The sequence below is a fragment of the Bos indicus genome, chromosome 9, assembly GCF_029378745.1.
Source record: "Bos indicus isolate NIAB-ARS_2022 breed Sahiwal x Tharparkar chromosome 9, NIAB-ARS_B.indTharparkar_mat_pri_1.0, whole genome shotgun sequence".
NCBI lineage: Eukaryota > Metazoa > Chordata > Mammalia > Artiodactyla > Bovidae > Bos > Bos indicus.
This window is the reverse complement of record NC_091768.1, coordinates 44748731-44760800: the sequence shown is the minus strand read 5'-3', so window position 1 is coordinate 44760800 and position 12070 is coordinate 44748731. Positions and strand designations below refer to the sequence as shown.

Here is a 12070-nt window from a genome sequence, read left to right as displayed (position 1 = left end):
TGATATTCACCCCTAACCTTATTTCAGGGCTCAGGAACATCTTAAAGTTGGGCTATCAGAAAATTTAAAAAATATCAAATTGTACAATAAGCACTGGCAACACCAAGTGAAAGCTTTTCACGTCAGAATAGATCAAGATATATTTTCCCACAGCCCTCTTGAGAGACTAGTTTTGAAAGAAATTCAAGTATATAAATTGAAATGATTTTTTTTTCTCATCAGTGTTCTGGCATATGCAGGTTTTAGCTAGAAAACTTTGTACCTAGTGCCAGAAAGTCGCAGGTTTTAGGCAGGAGTTAACTTTTACCTCCAGGGAGCAACTGGCTTCTTATGTTCTTTAGTTAGCTTAACAATTGAGGGTGCTGAATTAATAAAGATTAAGTCTTGCACTGTGGATTATGACAGCAGCCATGCAAAGCCAAACTGGACATATTTATATGCTGGTCATTCTAAAAAGGGAAGTCCTTTCCTAGGGACTAGCAGTTCTTTCCGTAGTAGCTCTTTACTGCTGCTGCTAAGTCGCTTCAGTCGTGTCCGACTCTGTGCAACCCCATAGACGGCAGCCCAACAGGCTCCCCCGTCAGTTCTCATTGTCTTCCTTTATTATTTTTTTTTTATTATTTTTTGGAATAGTCTTCAATCCTTTAATTTCTTGGGCTGTATTTTCCATCAATTCTGGTACTGACAACAGGTTTTCATTAAGATTCTGAAAGATATTCAGAAAACTCACAGACTAATAAAATTAGCAAGCTGCTAAAACTCAGAGCAATTAGAGAAGCAACCTGAACTTCCCAAGGATATATAACTAATTTTTTGCCAAGATATTGGAAAATCCAGATTTTTGGACCGTCCCAGTCTATAATTTCTGTGTGTGAAACTCTAGTATTTATAAACATAAACTTTTCTCCTATATGTTCTCTCTCTACTCTGGACCCCTGTTCAATCAGGGTAAGGACCATAACTTGTTCATCTTTTCATCCTAGCATCTGATATAGTTCCTGAATATCAAATCCCCACTATAGACACATAGTGAGGGCTTGATAACATTGGGTATCACACTATTTATTATTTAAAACTTGTCTAATGGGCTGATGAGTATGTCTCCCAACTTGATTAAAGTTCCTCAAGGGCATACACTATTTCGAAGATAGTATAGTTGCTAGCAGTATTTAGCACACATAGGCTTTTTGAAAAATTGCAAACACAGAATAATCTCATAGAATGACATCAACACAATTTTTTGAAGAAGTACTATGGTAGGCTGAGGCATGGAATTCCAAACATGTCTAAAAGGAACTTTGCTGATAGGATTAAGGGTCTTGACTTGGGTCATGCAGGTAGGTCCACTGTAATCGTAACAGTCCTTACAAGAGGGATCAGAGACAAGAGAAGTCAGAGACAGAAGAGAAGAGGATGTGATAATGGAAACCTGGAGAAGAGTGATGTGCTTTACAGATGGAGGGAGGTGGTGCCCAGAGAAGCTGAAAAAGGCAAGGAAACAGATTTATCCTTCAGAGCCTCTAGAAGATATCAACCCTTCCAACACCTTGACGTTAGCCTAGTAAAATTATTTTCGGCTTCTGGCCTCCACAACTTCGAAAGAGTAAATCTGTGCTACTTTGTTACAGCAGAATCATACGAGACTGATATAAGTACACAGTGGCAATTTCTACAGACTGAAGAAAGGAAAACATATACCACACGCTTGACATACACACTGAAGAGACTAAAAAATTATCCTTTCAGATCACCTCGCCTGAGGCAAAAGATTGTCTTCAGGATAGATGGTGGATGTTTCTCCATAGCATTTTTAATGATCTCTAGGAACAATAACTATATTTTGTTTTTTTTTTCCAGACTGGAAGAAGATAAAATTCTGTTTGCCTTTTATGCATGTGAAGCATATATAACTTATTATTTGGTTTTTACCCAAAGAAGAAAAAAGGTGAGCTGTGTGGCTGATAGGCAGGCAACTTCACCTGCAATCTTTCTGATACAGATTGGAATCTGAAGATACAAAGTAGTAGCAATCAAGCATAGCAATCCAATAAACAGATGGTTTTGGAGACAAAATATCTAGTTTTCTTTAAACCAGTTCACTTCTGCTGTGGTCTAGCCCTGACCTCAACTCTACATTTTAATCCCACAATTTGTGGAGTGTGTATATGTGTGTGTGTTATTCATATGAACTCAGCTTACCCTTGGCTTATGAAACATGTGAATTGGAAAGCTGTTCTCAAAATGAGCTCCCTCTTGGAGGATTTCCCAAAGCTCAGCCTGCTTTAATTACTTAACCAAGAAGTTTTCAATGAGCTGTTTTGAACCTGGCATTCACAATACACTTGCCTTGTACTGAGCGATAACTTTATGACAGGAAGCTTTGTTAGCTGGACCACCCGGGGAACACAGCTTGAATAGAATATGGCTGCCTGTTGACTTAAGAATGTGGGCGCCCCTGAACGTGCCACACCTGTGTTCCCTTAGCTGCCCCCCAGCTCCTGTTCATTTCCCATGTAATTCAAGGTGTTGAACTTAATCCATACAGCTTTGCATCAATAGCCTCATTTATGGGTTCTCCTAAGGCCCTGGCTATGTTATAAACCTCTTCCCATGTAGTCCAAAGGCGCTGGAAGGCTGTGTACATTATGCATTCAAATGGTATCTTGGATATGACAGAACTATGTCTATGCAACAGCTCCAACATAGTTTGAGAATGTAATCTTTAGGATTTCCAAAATAGCCCACTTCAATTTTGACTGATTTTTTTTTTTAAACCATCTTCACAATCAAAAGCAAAGTCAAAGTACTATCTAGGTGAAAAGAATCAAACTGATTTGAACACAATTTCTCTTTCTGATAGATAGTCTTATAATTTCAACACATTTGATTAGTAGTTCAAATAAATCAATAGTCTAAGCTTTACCTCACCACACTGCATTTTGTTCTTCTGGCAACATACAGTCTTTCCGGTTTAGAATACTTCTCTCTCAGTTGTGTGGTAGGGTCCTAAAAGTAGAGCATATTGGTGGAGGTGGTTTTGTTGCTAAATTGTGTCCAATTCTTTGTGACCGCATGGACTGTAGCCTGCCAGGCTCCTCTGTCCATGGGATTAGCCAGATTTAAAATTTATTCCTTTAAAAAACTTTAAATTCCTTTTAATTTTATTCATGTATTTAAATTTTATTCCAATGACTATTGGTTCGGGGTGAATCTATGCTCTAAAATGGATCAGGTAGAGAACATTTTGGAGTTTTGCTAGGAATGCTGGGACAAATATGTTGGCTCCTTTAGATAGATTTAAACCCAGAAGAATATAGTCCTGGAACCTGCTATCAGTAATTTGTGGCCATTTGTGACCTAAAGAATAGAGCCAAAACTGAGACATGGATTTACTGGGAAATGAAAAACTGGTTCCTGGTGACATAGTTTGAGTCCTGAATTGAGTCTTTCTGGATGGTTTAGTGACATAAGGCACTAAATCCCCTAGTTTAGTGCTCTTGATTTGGGTTTTTGTCTCTGGAAACTAAAGGGATAATAATTGTTATGATGATAGCATTATAATGATACTGAAAGTTCAGATATTGTTCAAATCCAAAGGTTTAATGATACCTGTGAGAGTGTGGTACTTGTATTGATTAAGTACCAAGTCCTTGAATTTAAGCACTTTCTAGTACTCTTTCAGAAATCAAGGGTGTGGAACTTTTGCCTATTGTTGTTGTTTAGTCGTTAAGTCATGTCGGGCTGTTTTGCGACCCCATGGACTGTAGCCTGCCAGGCTCCTCTGTCCATGGGATTTCCTAGGCAAGAATACTGAAGTGGGTTGCCATTTCCTTCTCCATTTGCTATTGTTAGCATGTCTAAAAATATAAAAGCCATTTATTTGTTCCTGAAAACCTTTTCTTTATTCATATGTAAACACATAGTTTGCCTCTGTGGGAAAATGATTACAATGTTTATTTAAGCAGCTCCCATTTCTTTATCAGGTATATTGGATATAAAAGTATTGGATGCATTCCTGCTGCAAAATTCAAGCTGAGAAAAAGTAAAAATACATCTGTATCTATCCATGGACACTCCTGTGAGGATTAGGATATAATATTTATACAAATGATGAGTTTTTAGAATAAAGTTATATAAAATTTTAATCTATTTTCTTGCTTATTATTTGTTGCTTAATATTAGATTAGCTTTTAGCAACAGAGATATGACCTGAAAGATTTATTTTCCTTGTAAGAATATGAAATTTTGAACTTTTGAATTTATCCTTAAATGAAAGATTTATTTTGCCTCCCTCTCAATGGTGGTTAACAAGGATCTTTTCAAACAAATCTGCAGTAGGCTTGCAATACTGTTTTTCTTTAAAAAAAAAACAAATATGATTTCTTATGTCTAAATATTTTAGTAGATAGGATGATTTAAAAATCAAATGAATAAGAACAAATGATAGCATAATTCTCTTGTGATAAAAATGCCTTTAGATGTTATCACTATATTATTAACAAATTCTAAAAATTAAAATAATAATGTTAACAAGGAACTTGTTGCACTTAAAATTTTATTTTCTCTTTAAGTCTAGCTCCTATATAGTTTTGTCACCTATCTTTTCTTTGTTCTCCAGCTTTTTTTTGGATACTTCTTTATTCTCTTTTCATTCAATAATTTATTAATTTGGGACATATGAACTTAGCATTTTTTAAAAGGTAAAGGTAAAAGTGGTTGAACTTTTTAGTAATTTCATATAGTTCAACCTAACACAATGTACTTTTTAAAGGAAATTTTATAATTTTTAAACTTCAAATTCTGGGTTCTTCTTCTCATCATAATCTTTATAAATGGATTCTATTTTTATCTGTATCTTGATGAAACTCTCCCTCAGACAAACAAGCTAGCTGTTTGACTGAAATATGTCAGTTGTTAGGGACTGAGCTGTGCCCTCCACCACTGCCATAAACAAGAGAAATGTTCATGTCCTAACTTCTAGTACCTTAGAATATGAATTTGGAAATAGTCTTTACAGAAATCATCAAATTAAAATGGGGTCATTAGCATGGACCCAATTTAGTATGGCTGGTGGCCTTATGAAAAGGGGAAATTTGGACATGAGACAAGCATGGAAGGAAGACAGTGTGATGACACACAGAGAGAAGACGGCCAGGCGACTGCAGTGATGCAGCTACAAGACCAGGAATGTCAAAGATTGCACCTGCCTTAGGGCTGCCAGTGAGAACATGACACGGATGACACCTTGACTTCAGCTTTCAGAATTACAAGAGAATACATTTCTGATGTTTTAGGCCTCCTGGTTTTTGGTACTTTGTAAAAATCTGCTGGCATATGCACTTGACAATGGTTTACTACTACTACTAAGTCACATCAGTCATGTCCGACTCTGTGTGACCCATAGACGGCAGCCCACCAGGCTCCCCCGTCCCTGGGATTCTCCAGGCAAGAACACTGGAGTGGGTTCCCATTTCCTTCTTCAATGCATGAAAGTGAAAAGTGAAAGTGAAGTTGCTCAGTTGTGTTCAACTCTTCACCACCCCATGGACTGCAGCCTACCAGGCTTCTCCATCCATGGGATTTTCCAGGCAAGAGTACTGGAGTCGGGTGCCATTGCCTTCTCCTGACATTGGTTTACCAGTACTCAAATGAAAGATTGATATTATTAACAACTTTTTTCTGACTCTAGAAATTGGAGAAGTAGATGAATAGAAGAGTTCCTCTTGCTCAGTTCCCACAATAATATTTCTTTTCAATATTATTTGAAGGAATATGGAGTAGATTTCTAATGACTACTTATTTTCTTTGGGAACTCTATTCACCTTTATAACATAAAAGTCTGTAAAAAATACGAGACTGGTCTTTGTCAAACCAATTTCAGCCCAATACATATTTAAATGGCTCTCAAAGTATAAGAAAGACTTCAGTAATAAAAAAAATTATTTTAAAGAATTCCTCACATTACAATTGACATAGAGCCTAATTCTATGGTTACAGAAAAATATCAAACTTTATAGATTTTAGTGAAAATTGTAAGAAATTATAACTACTAATAGCTGAAAATTCTATATTAAACAAATAAATGCCCACTACTCAGATTACATTGTCTAATATATGTAATTCAAAAACCTCAAGTAAGAAGCAATTTTAGATGGCTTCAAAATAATAAATAACATGAAATTGAAAATGGAGATTTGGCATATTTTTGGAGGTAAATGTGACTAGATACACATGAAAACCATTCTTTTTTCTATTAATGTAACTTTGCTTAATGATCACAATAATGTGGTTATAAACATGAAATAATTTCTCTTCCTTCTTTTCTCTCACTCTTTCCTTTAAAGGGTTCATTTTTTTTTTAATTGATACCAATGTTAATGTTTGGTATCCTTCCCAAGGATATTATAAAAAAATTACATCATAAACATTTAAATTGAAAAAATATGTAGCCTGTGGGCCAGATAATAATGGCAATATTCCTTTAAAAATAGGTATAAGAGATACAGGACAGGTGGCAAACATTCATGAGCTGGAACTTTGACTTTAGCAAAACATTACTGCTATTTCTACCTGCTGTGAGCTTGACACAGAAACTTACAAAGCCCAAGATAAATGTATTTTTGGAGATGAAACTTGTACTTCTATACTTGTACTTTTGATAACTTGTGTAAACCAATTGTATATTTTCTTTGTATGCTGGAATTGATTTGCTAAAAGACAGCTACTGACAAAAGAGTCCAGCTAAAACTCAACTTCAGGTGATGGGACTTGTTTTCAGAGCCAACTTTTATTTTCTTTCTAGATTTTATACATGTTGCAAGAGAGGACTACAAATTATCTTACTAATTCTAATAAGTATGGATACATATATTTAAGAAGTCTCAGTTCAGTTCAGTTCAGTCGCTCAGTCGTGTCTGACTCTTTGCGACCCCATGAATTGCAGCGTGCCAGGCCTCCCTGTCTGTCACCAACGTCTCAAGGGCCAACTATATTGAAAAGATGAATTAAGACAACTTGTACTATGTGAAAAATCAATTTCTTTCAAAATTGTCATCATTTCAACCCTGGTTTTATTTAAAAAGAAATAATAATACTCCCAAGGTACATATTTCTGCCACAAGAGAAATTAAGAATGAATACTTAGCACATTTAGTCATTGCGGAAATCAATAAGAAAAATCACAGTGGAAAGCTATTTGAAATTGCGAATAAGTTTAAACAGTCATTAGGAAGAAATTAATTAAAACTAAAGAAGACAGTAAAAAGAAAATGTTTACAAGGTCTCCTTATCTTCGTATTGAGCATCTAATTGGTAAATTAAACATTTCAGGCCACTTTTTCAGCATTATCATTCATTATCATTTAGTCCCCAGATCCTACCAGAGCATGCTAAAATAGTATTATGAGATTAAACTAAACACATATCAGAAAGTATAGCCATTTGAAATGCACTCCACAATCAACTAGAAATTCCTGTGGGTTATCAGTGGCAGTGAGAACAGAATTGCCGGCGACCGAGAACTGACCGTGGACATGTATGTGCTCAGACACTTGTGCTTTTATACATGTTGAGGCAGTTCTGGAGATGAGGGAGAAATCTGTAGATTATCTGGCTGCTTTGGCTTTATTTTTCTGGCTGGATATTCAGTTGACACAAGTTACAACAGTGGGGAGATGATATTATTTGATGAAGTCTAGGCTTGCTGGCGTTTGTGCAGCTTGGCCTCCTCTAGCCGGATGGTTCACCTCCAAAATCCCTCTTTGAGCTGACATCGCTATCTTCACCTGCATGTCTTAACCTCTCTTGATCTTAAAATGTGACTATCAACCAAAAGGAAGTATAGACTTTTCTTTTTTCCTTTCTCTCCGCGCCCTCCACTATTTCTTTCCTTGTGTTTTTTGGGTGCATGTGAACTATCATCTCTTTGGATTATCTAGTCTTCACACTGGATCTTGACAATGCATGAGGGTATCCTAAGTCCTTAAAACTCTGGGAATATGAGTGCCTTCCTTTTATTTCCGGGCTGCTTGCCTTCTGGAAAAAGCATGAAAACTTCTTTATTTGCAGCCTTGTTCATCCTTCTTGAAACTGACTCACAGATTTGCTTTAATTTAGGAAGCCATTTAAGGTGTATGGCTGTCTGACTCTTTGACACCCCTACATAATATGAGTGGCCTCATTTTTACTAACTTTCACTTTGATATCCCTAGTTTTGAAAGCTTTCCCCCTTCTCTTCCATTTTAAAATTGGATGTGTTCAACATGCCCTGACTGAATTAGCATTGCCTATCTGTCCAGTGAAGCAGTCCTGGAAAAATTCACATTTAAACAGCACCTCCAAGAGTTCTTAATGACTTGGTGCTGAAAGGCAGCTGGCTCAAGTCCAAGTCTGGGGTTTCACTGCTCTGGCAGGAAGGTCAGTTTAGTCCTAAGGGGAAGGAAAAGAAAATACTATACTCTGTATATCCTGTGAGAGAAAAATTACAAATTCAGATATAATATTGAAAATACTTCCTTCTTAATTTCAAAGTAACTGCTTTTAGTAGCCAGTGAACTCCCAATGGTTAAATTATTAGCTTCAGACATTTTGCTTTAGACAAAAACCTCTAAGTGGCCTACTTTCATTTTCGTCTGGTTGAACAGTTTGTGGTTATAATATTTTAAATAACCTTTTAAAATGATCTTGGTAAGAGGGTAAAGAAGTAAAAAAAAAAAAAACAAAAACCACCAAACCTCAATTTTTGAAAACTTTTTTCCTGAAGACCTCTGCCTAATTGTTCCAATAAGGACACAAAAACTTAAATCAATTATGCAAGTTTCTTAGAGTCTCAGAAGCAATAAAAGCCAAAAAAAAAAAAAAAGTGGGCAAGTTTTGCATTATTTTTTAGGTGAGCTGTTCATCTGGGTTTTCATAAATTTTAGAAACACAACTATGCCTGCCCAAGGTGGAAAGAACAGGGGAATGACTTAGCTCAGAAGGAAAACCTTAGTAACCTAGGACCACATGCCACTTGATGAGGGAGGGGATTACTTGTAGATGATATGTGTTTGGAGTTATCCCTGAGACTCCCCTGGTACGATTAACTGTCTGATTGAGAGGTGAAGGCTGGGACAGACACATTAATACAATCACTTTTCTTCACAACTAAGTCATTAGTTAAATAAAATCTATGGGAAAGCTGATGCCATAAAAGAAGTTAGATAGCATTACCCTGGTGTTATTACCCTTGTTATCCTTGACCTCTGGAGACTTAATGATCTTCAAATAAGTCGTTATTTCAGCAAATCCCTTTTCAAACGAAATCAAGGACTGGAGAGTTTATTTAATAACCACCACAAACATTAAGTAAGTGGTATAAAAATTCTGCTTTCTTGACTTAATTTTGATAACAATGTGCTGAGTAAGCCTCCAAGTCCTAAACTGAAACATTCACCTCCCTCCCCCCACTTACTTTCCACCACTTAATCTACTGAAAAAAATGGTTGCTACTGTTTTTAGATTTTCAAGTGTAAACCATGTTGCTTAATGCAAACTGAAATAAGCTGGTTAGCAGAAATCAAGCATCTCAGAAACTGCTCGAGGACGCACGTCACGTTGAGGTTTGAGGAGGTACCCTCTGCCATCACACCAGTTCAAAATACAATAGGAAACTTCTTGTCACTTTCTGTCAGAGTCAGTGCATGAAAAACAAGAAGGCTGCAGCCTGCTCTTGAGATATACTAGAGGATTTCATTCTCTCTGTTTGGCCTCTCTTAAGAACAGACTTTTATGAAGGCTGAGATCACTCTGAAGGGCATCCATTAAAATATGACTGTTTTTGTGGATGTGCAGATAGCTGAATAGTGATGTTCCTTATTCTCCTTTGCCTTATGGACCCCTTTGAGAATCAGTAAAGGCTATAAAATCCAGAGAACACACACACATGGACACACACACACACACAAAGAAGTTGCATATCCTGTTAGGGAGTTCCATGAAATCCCTAAAGCTTGTCCACAAACCTCTGTTGCACAGACTACACTCTGATTGATGAATTCATCTTGCGTTTTTATAATCTTTCAGGGTTGCCTGCGTTTTATTAGTATGTTTTGGTAAGGGAGCCAAAACTCCTTTACATGTCAACACAAAAATAAGATTCCTTGAAATGGAGAGGTAACAAACAAAACTAAAAATCCAACACCACCAAAGATTCAACTCCCATCTTTTCCTTCCCTTTGTGCCTCCGCCCTCTCTTCTCCTCTGCTCCCCGCCCCCCACCCTAGTGTGGACACATTCTTATCTGTTCTGTTCTGAACTAGTGTGACACAACCGTAACTCATTTTATTTGTGAAACCAGGTCTTTTTCCTCCTATGTATGCAACTTTGTGTCACAGAGTATCTTCCCCTTTCTTTTGAAAAGACTTCTTCAAGAAGAATAAGTTCTGAACCCAAGAAATATTTTCCTTTCTCAAGTTAGCTATAGATAAACAGTGCATTGAGTCATTTCAAATGTTAAGAGATCGTACATGTTTTCATCAGTCCCAGTTTGCCCTTTACCCCTTGAAAAAGCTAAGTCTAAGCCAGTTTCACACCTCTCTTTCCTTTTCACACCTTATCCTTATCTCCACACCCCCAAAAGAGCAGCATCTGTAAGACCCTACGGACTCTTACCTGTGGGAAGACCAGTGGTTGTCTTTTTAGTTTCTCTTTAAGTGCAGTTCTCCAGTTTTCCACTAGTTGGGGCTCTGTACAAAGGAAAGGGAAAAAAGGGCCTCCAGAATTATTCATTAATACTAACAAAACATTTTATATGATATCTCTAAACTACTATCCGAGTCTCTGGAAAGATGCTCATTAATTTTATTGCTGTCCAATGTATTGATCATGAAGTTGTGTTGATGTATTGTTGGATCAGTTGTGCTTGCCTTGCTTTCTTTGGTTAGAGAAGGCTAGTTTACTGCTTTCGGTATGATTCGTAGGAATCCAGTTCACCCAGTGCAAAAACTATTACAAAATGTGAAATTATGACATCCATAACATTTGGAACATTGGGTTCATAAGTAGCAAGATCATCTTTGTAAGTTTTTTCTAGGACAGGGAAGTAACCACTCATCTTTTAACCCACATGGCACAAAGTCTGGCACAAATTAGACCCTTAATAAAAGTGGTCTGATTTCTGCCTCTGCCTAAGAACCAGAGTTTGGATAACATCATGTAGCATCAGTTCCTTGGGAAGACCTTGAGGAAACTGTCTTGGTCTGTGCTAACTCTAGGTTTGTTGCTCTCAATCAGTTTTAATTACTTTGTGTCAGGTTGAAAGATTACCTTGGGTAGTCACATACAATCAAGGTCTCCCAGCACTTTGCTTACACTTGCGTTTTGTTTTAGGTTTGTTTATCCTGTCTCTCTCCACCTCCCCGGAGATCCTTTGGCAAATCTGATAAACAATGCTTTTTTTCTTGCTCAAGGCAGAAAGTCCAATCGAATACAATGGGAGGCCAGACTTGGCTGCAATGCAGGCTGCAGGTGTGCTGGCATTGTGGTCATCTAAACCAGATGCTGGGAGTTGAAGCACCTGCTTCCCTTCTCTGTCTACACTCCAGAGACCACCGCTTCTGGGTAACAGAGGCCAGAGAACCAGGCTGAAGAAAAGGATGAAAATACCACAGCATCCTCTTAACAGATCAAATGAGTTGCCCTAGAAATAGCTTCATGAAATTCTCCCTCTAAGTCCTCAAACACATATAGCCTGATTTGTGTTCTTCCCCTCTCTAATCTGACAGCAGCATCCTCTCAACACACACGCTTGACAACAACATTTACTAGAAACAGACACTCAGCGGCAGCTTAATTTTTCTCTGGATTATATTATCTAGACAGACAAGGCTGGCCACGGACAAGAGGGTGATGATTTTTATGGTTCTGATAACATGATGCCAAAAGCCATGTGCAGCCTCAGATTTAATGAATATTTTTATAAGTGCCATCAATTTCTGAACAGTCCAGAAAGAACATTTAGTTTTCTATCTTGAATGTGGATCATCAGATAAGAGATCAGGGAGAAACTGGTCCTTGTGGGGATGTGACTTTG

The 12070-nt window shown here is 37.2% G+C and overlaps 1 long non-coding RNA gene across 1 annotated transcript in view; it reads right to left on the bottom strand.

Annotated features, from left to right (window-relative positions):
• Nucleotides 1-10811, bottom strand: part of LOC139184820 (uncharacterized) — a 69046-nt gene extending 58235 nt beyond the window's left edge. The window contains exon 1 of the long non-coding RNA XR_011568335.1: nt 10651-10811. This is a non-coding gene — a long non-coding RNA (uncharacterized lncRNA). The remainder of the gene's footprint in view (nt 1-10650) is intronic.
• Between the last annotated feature and the right edge of the window lie 1259 nt (nt 10812-12070).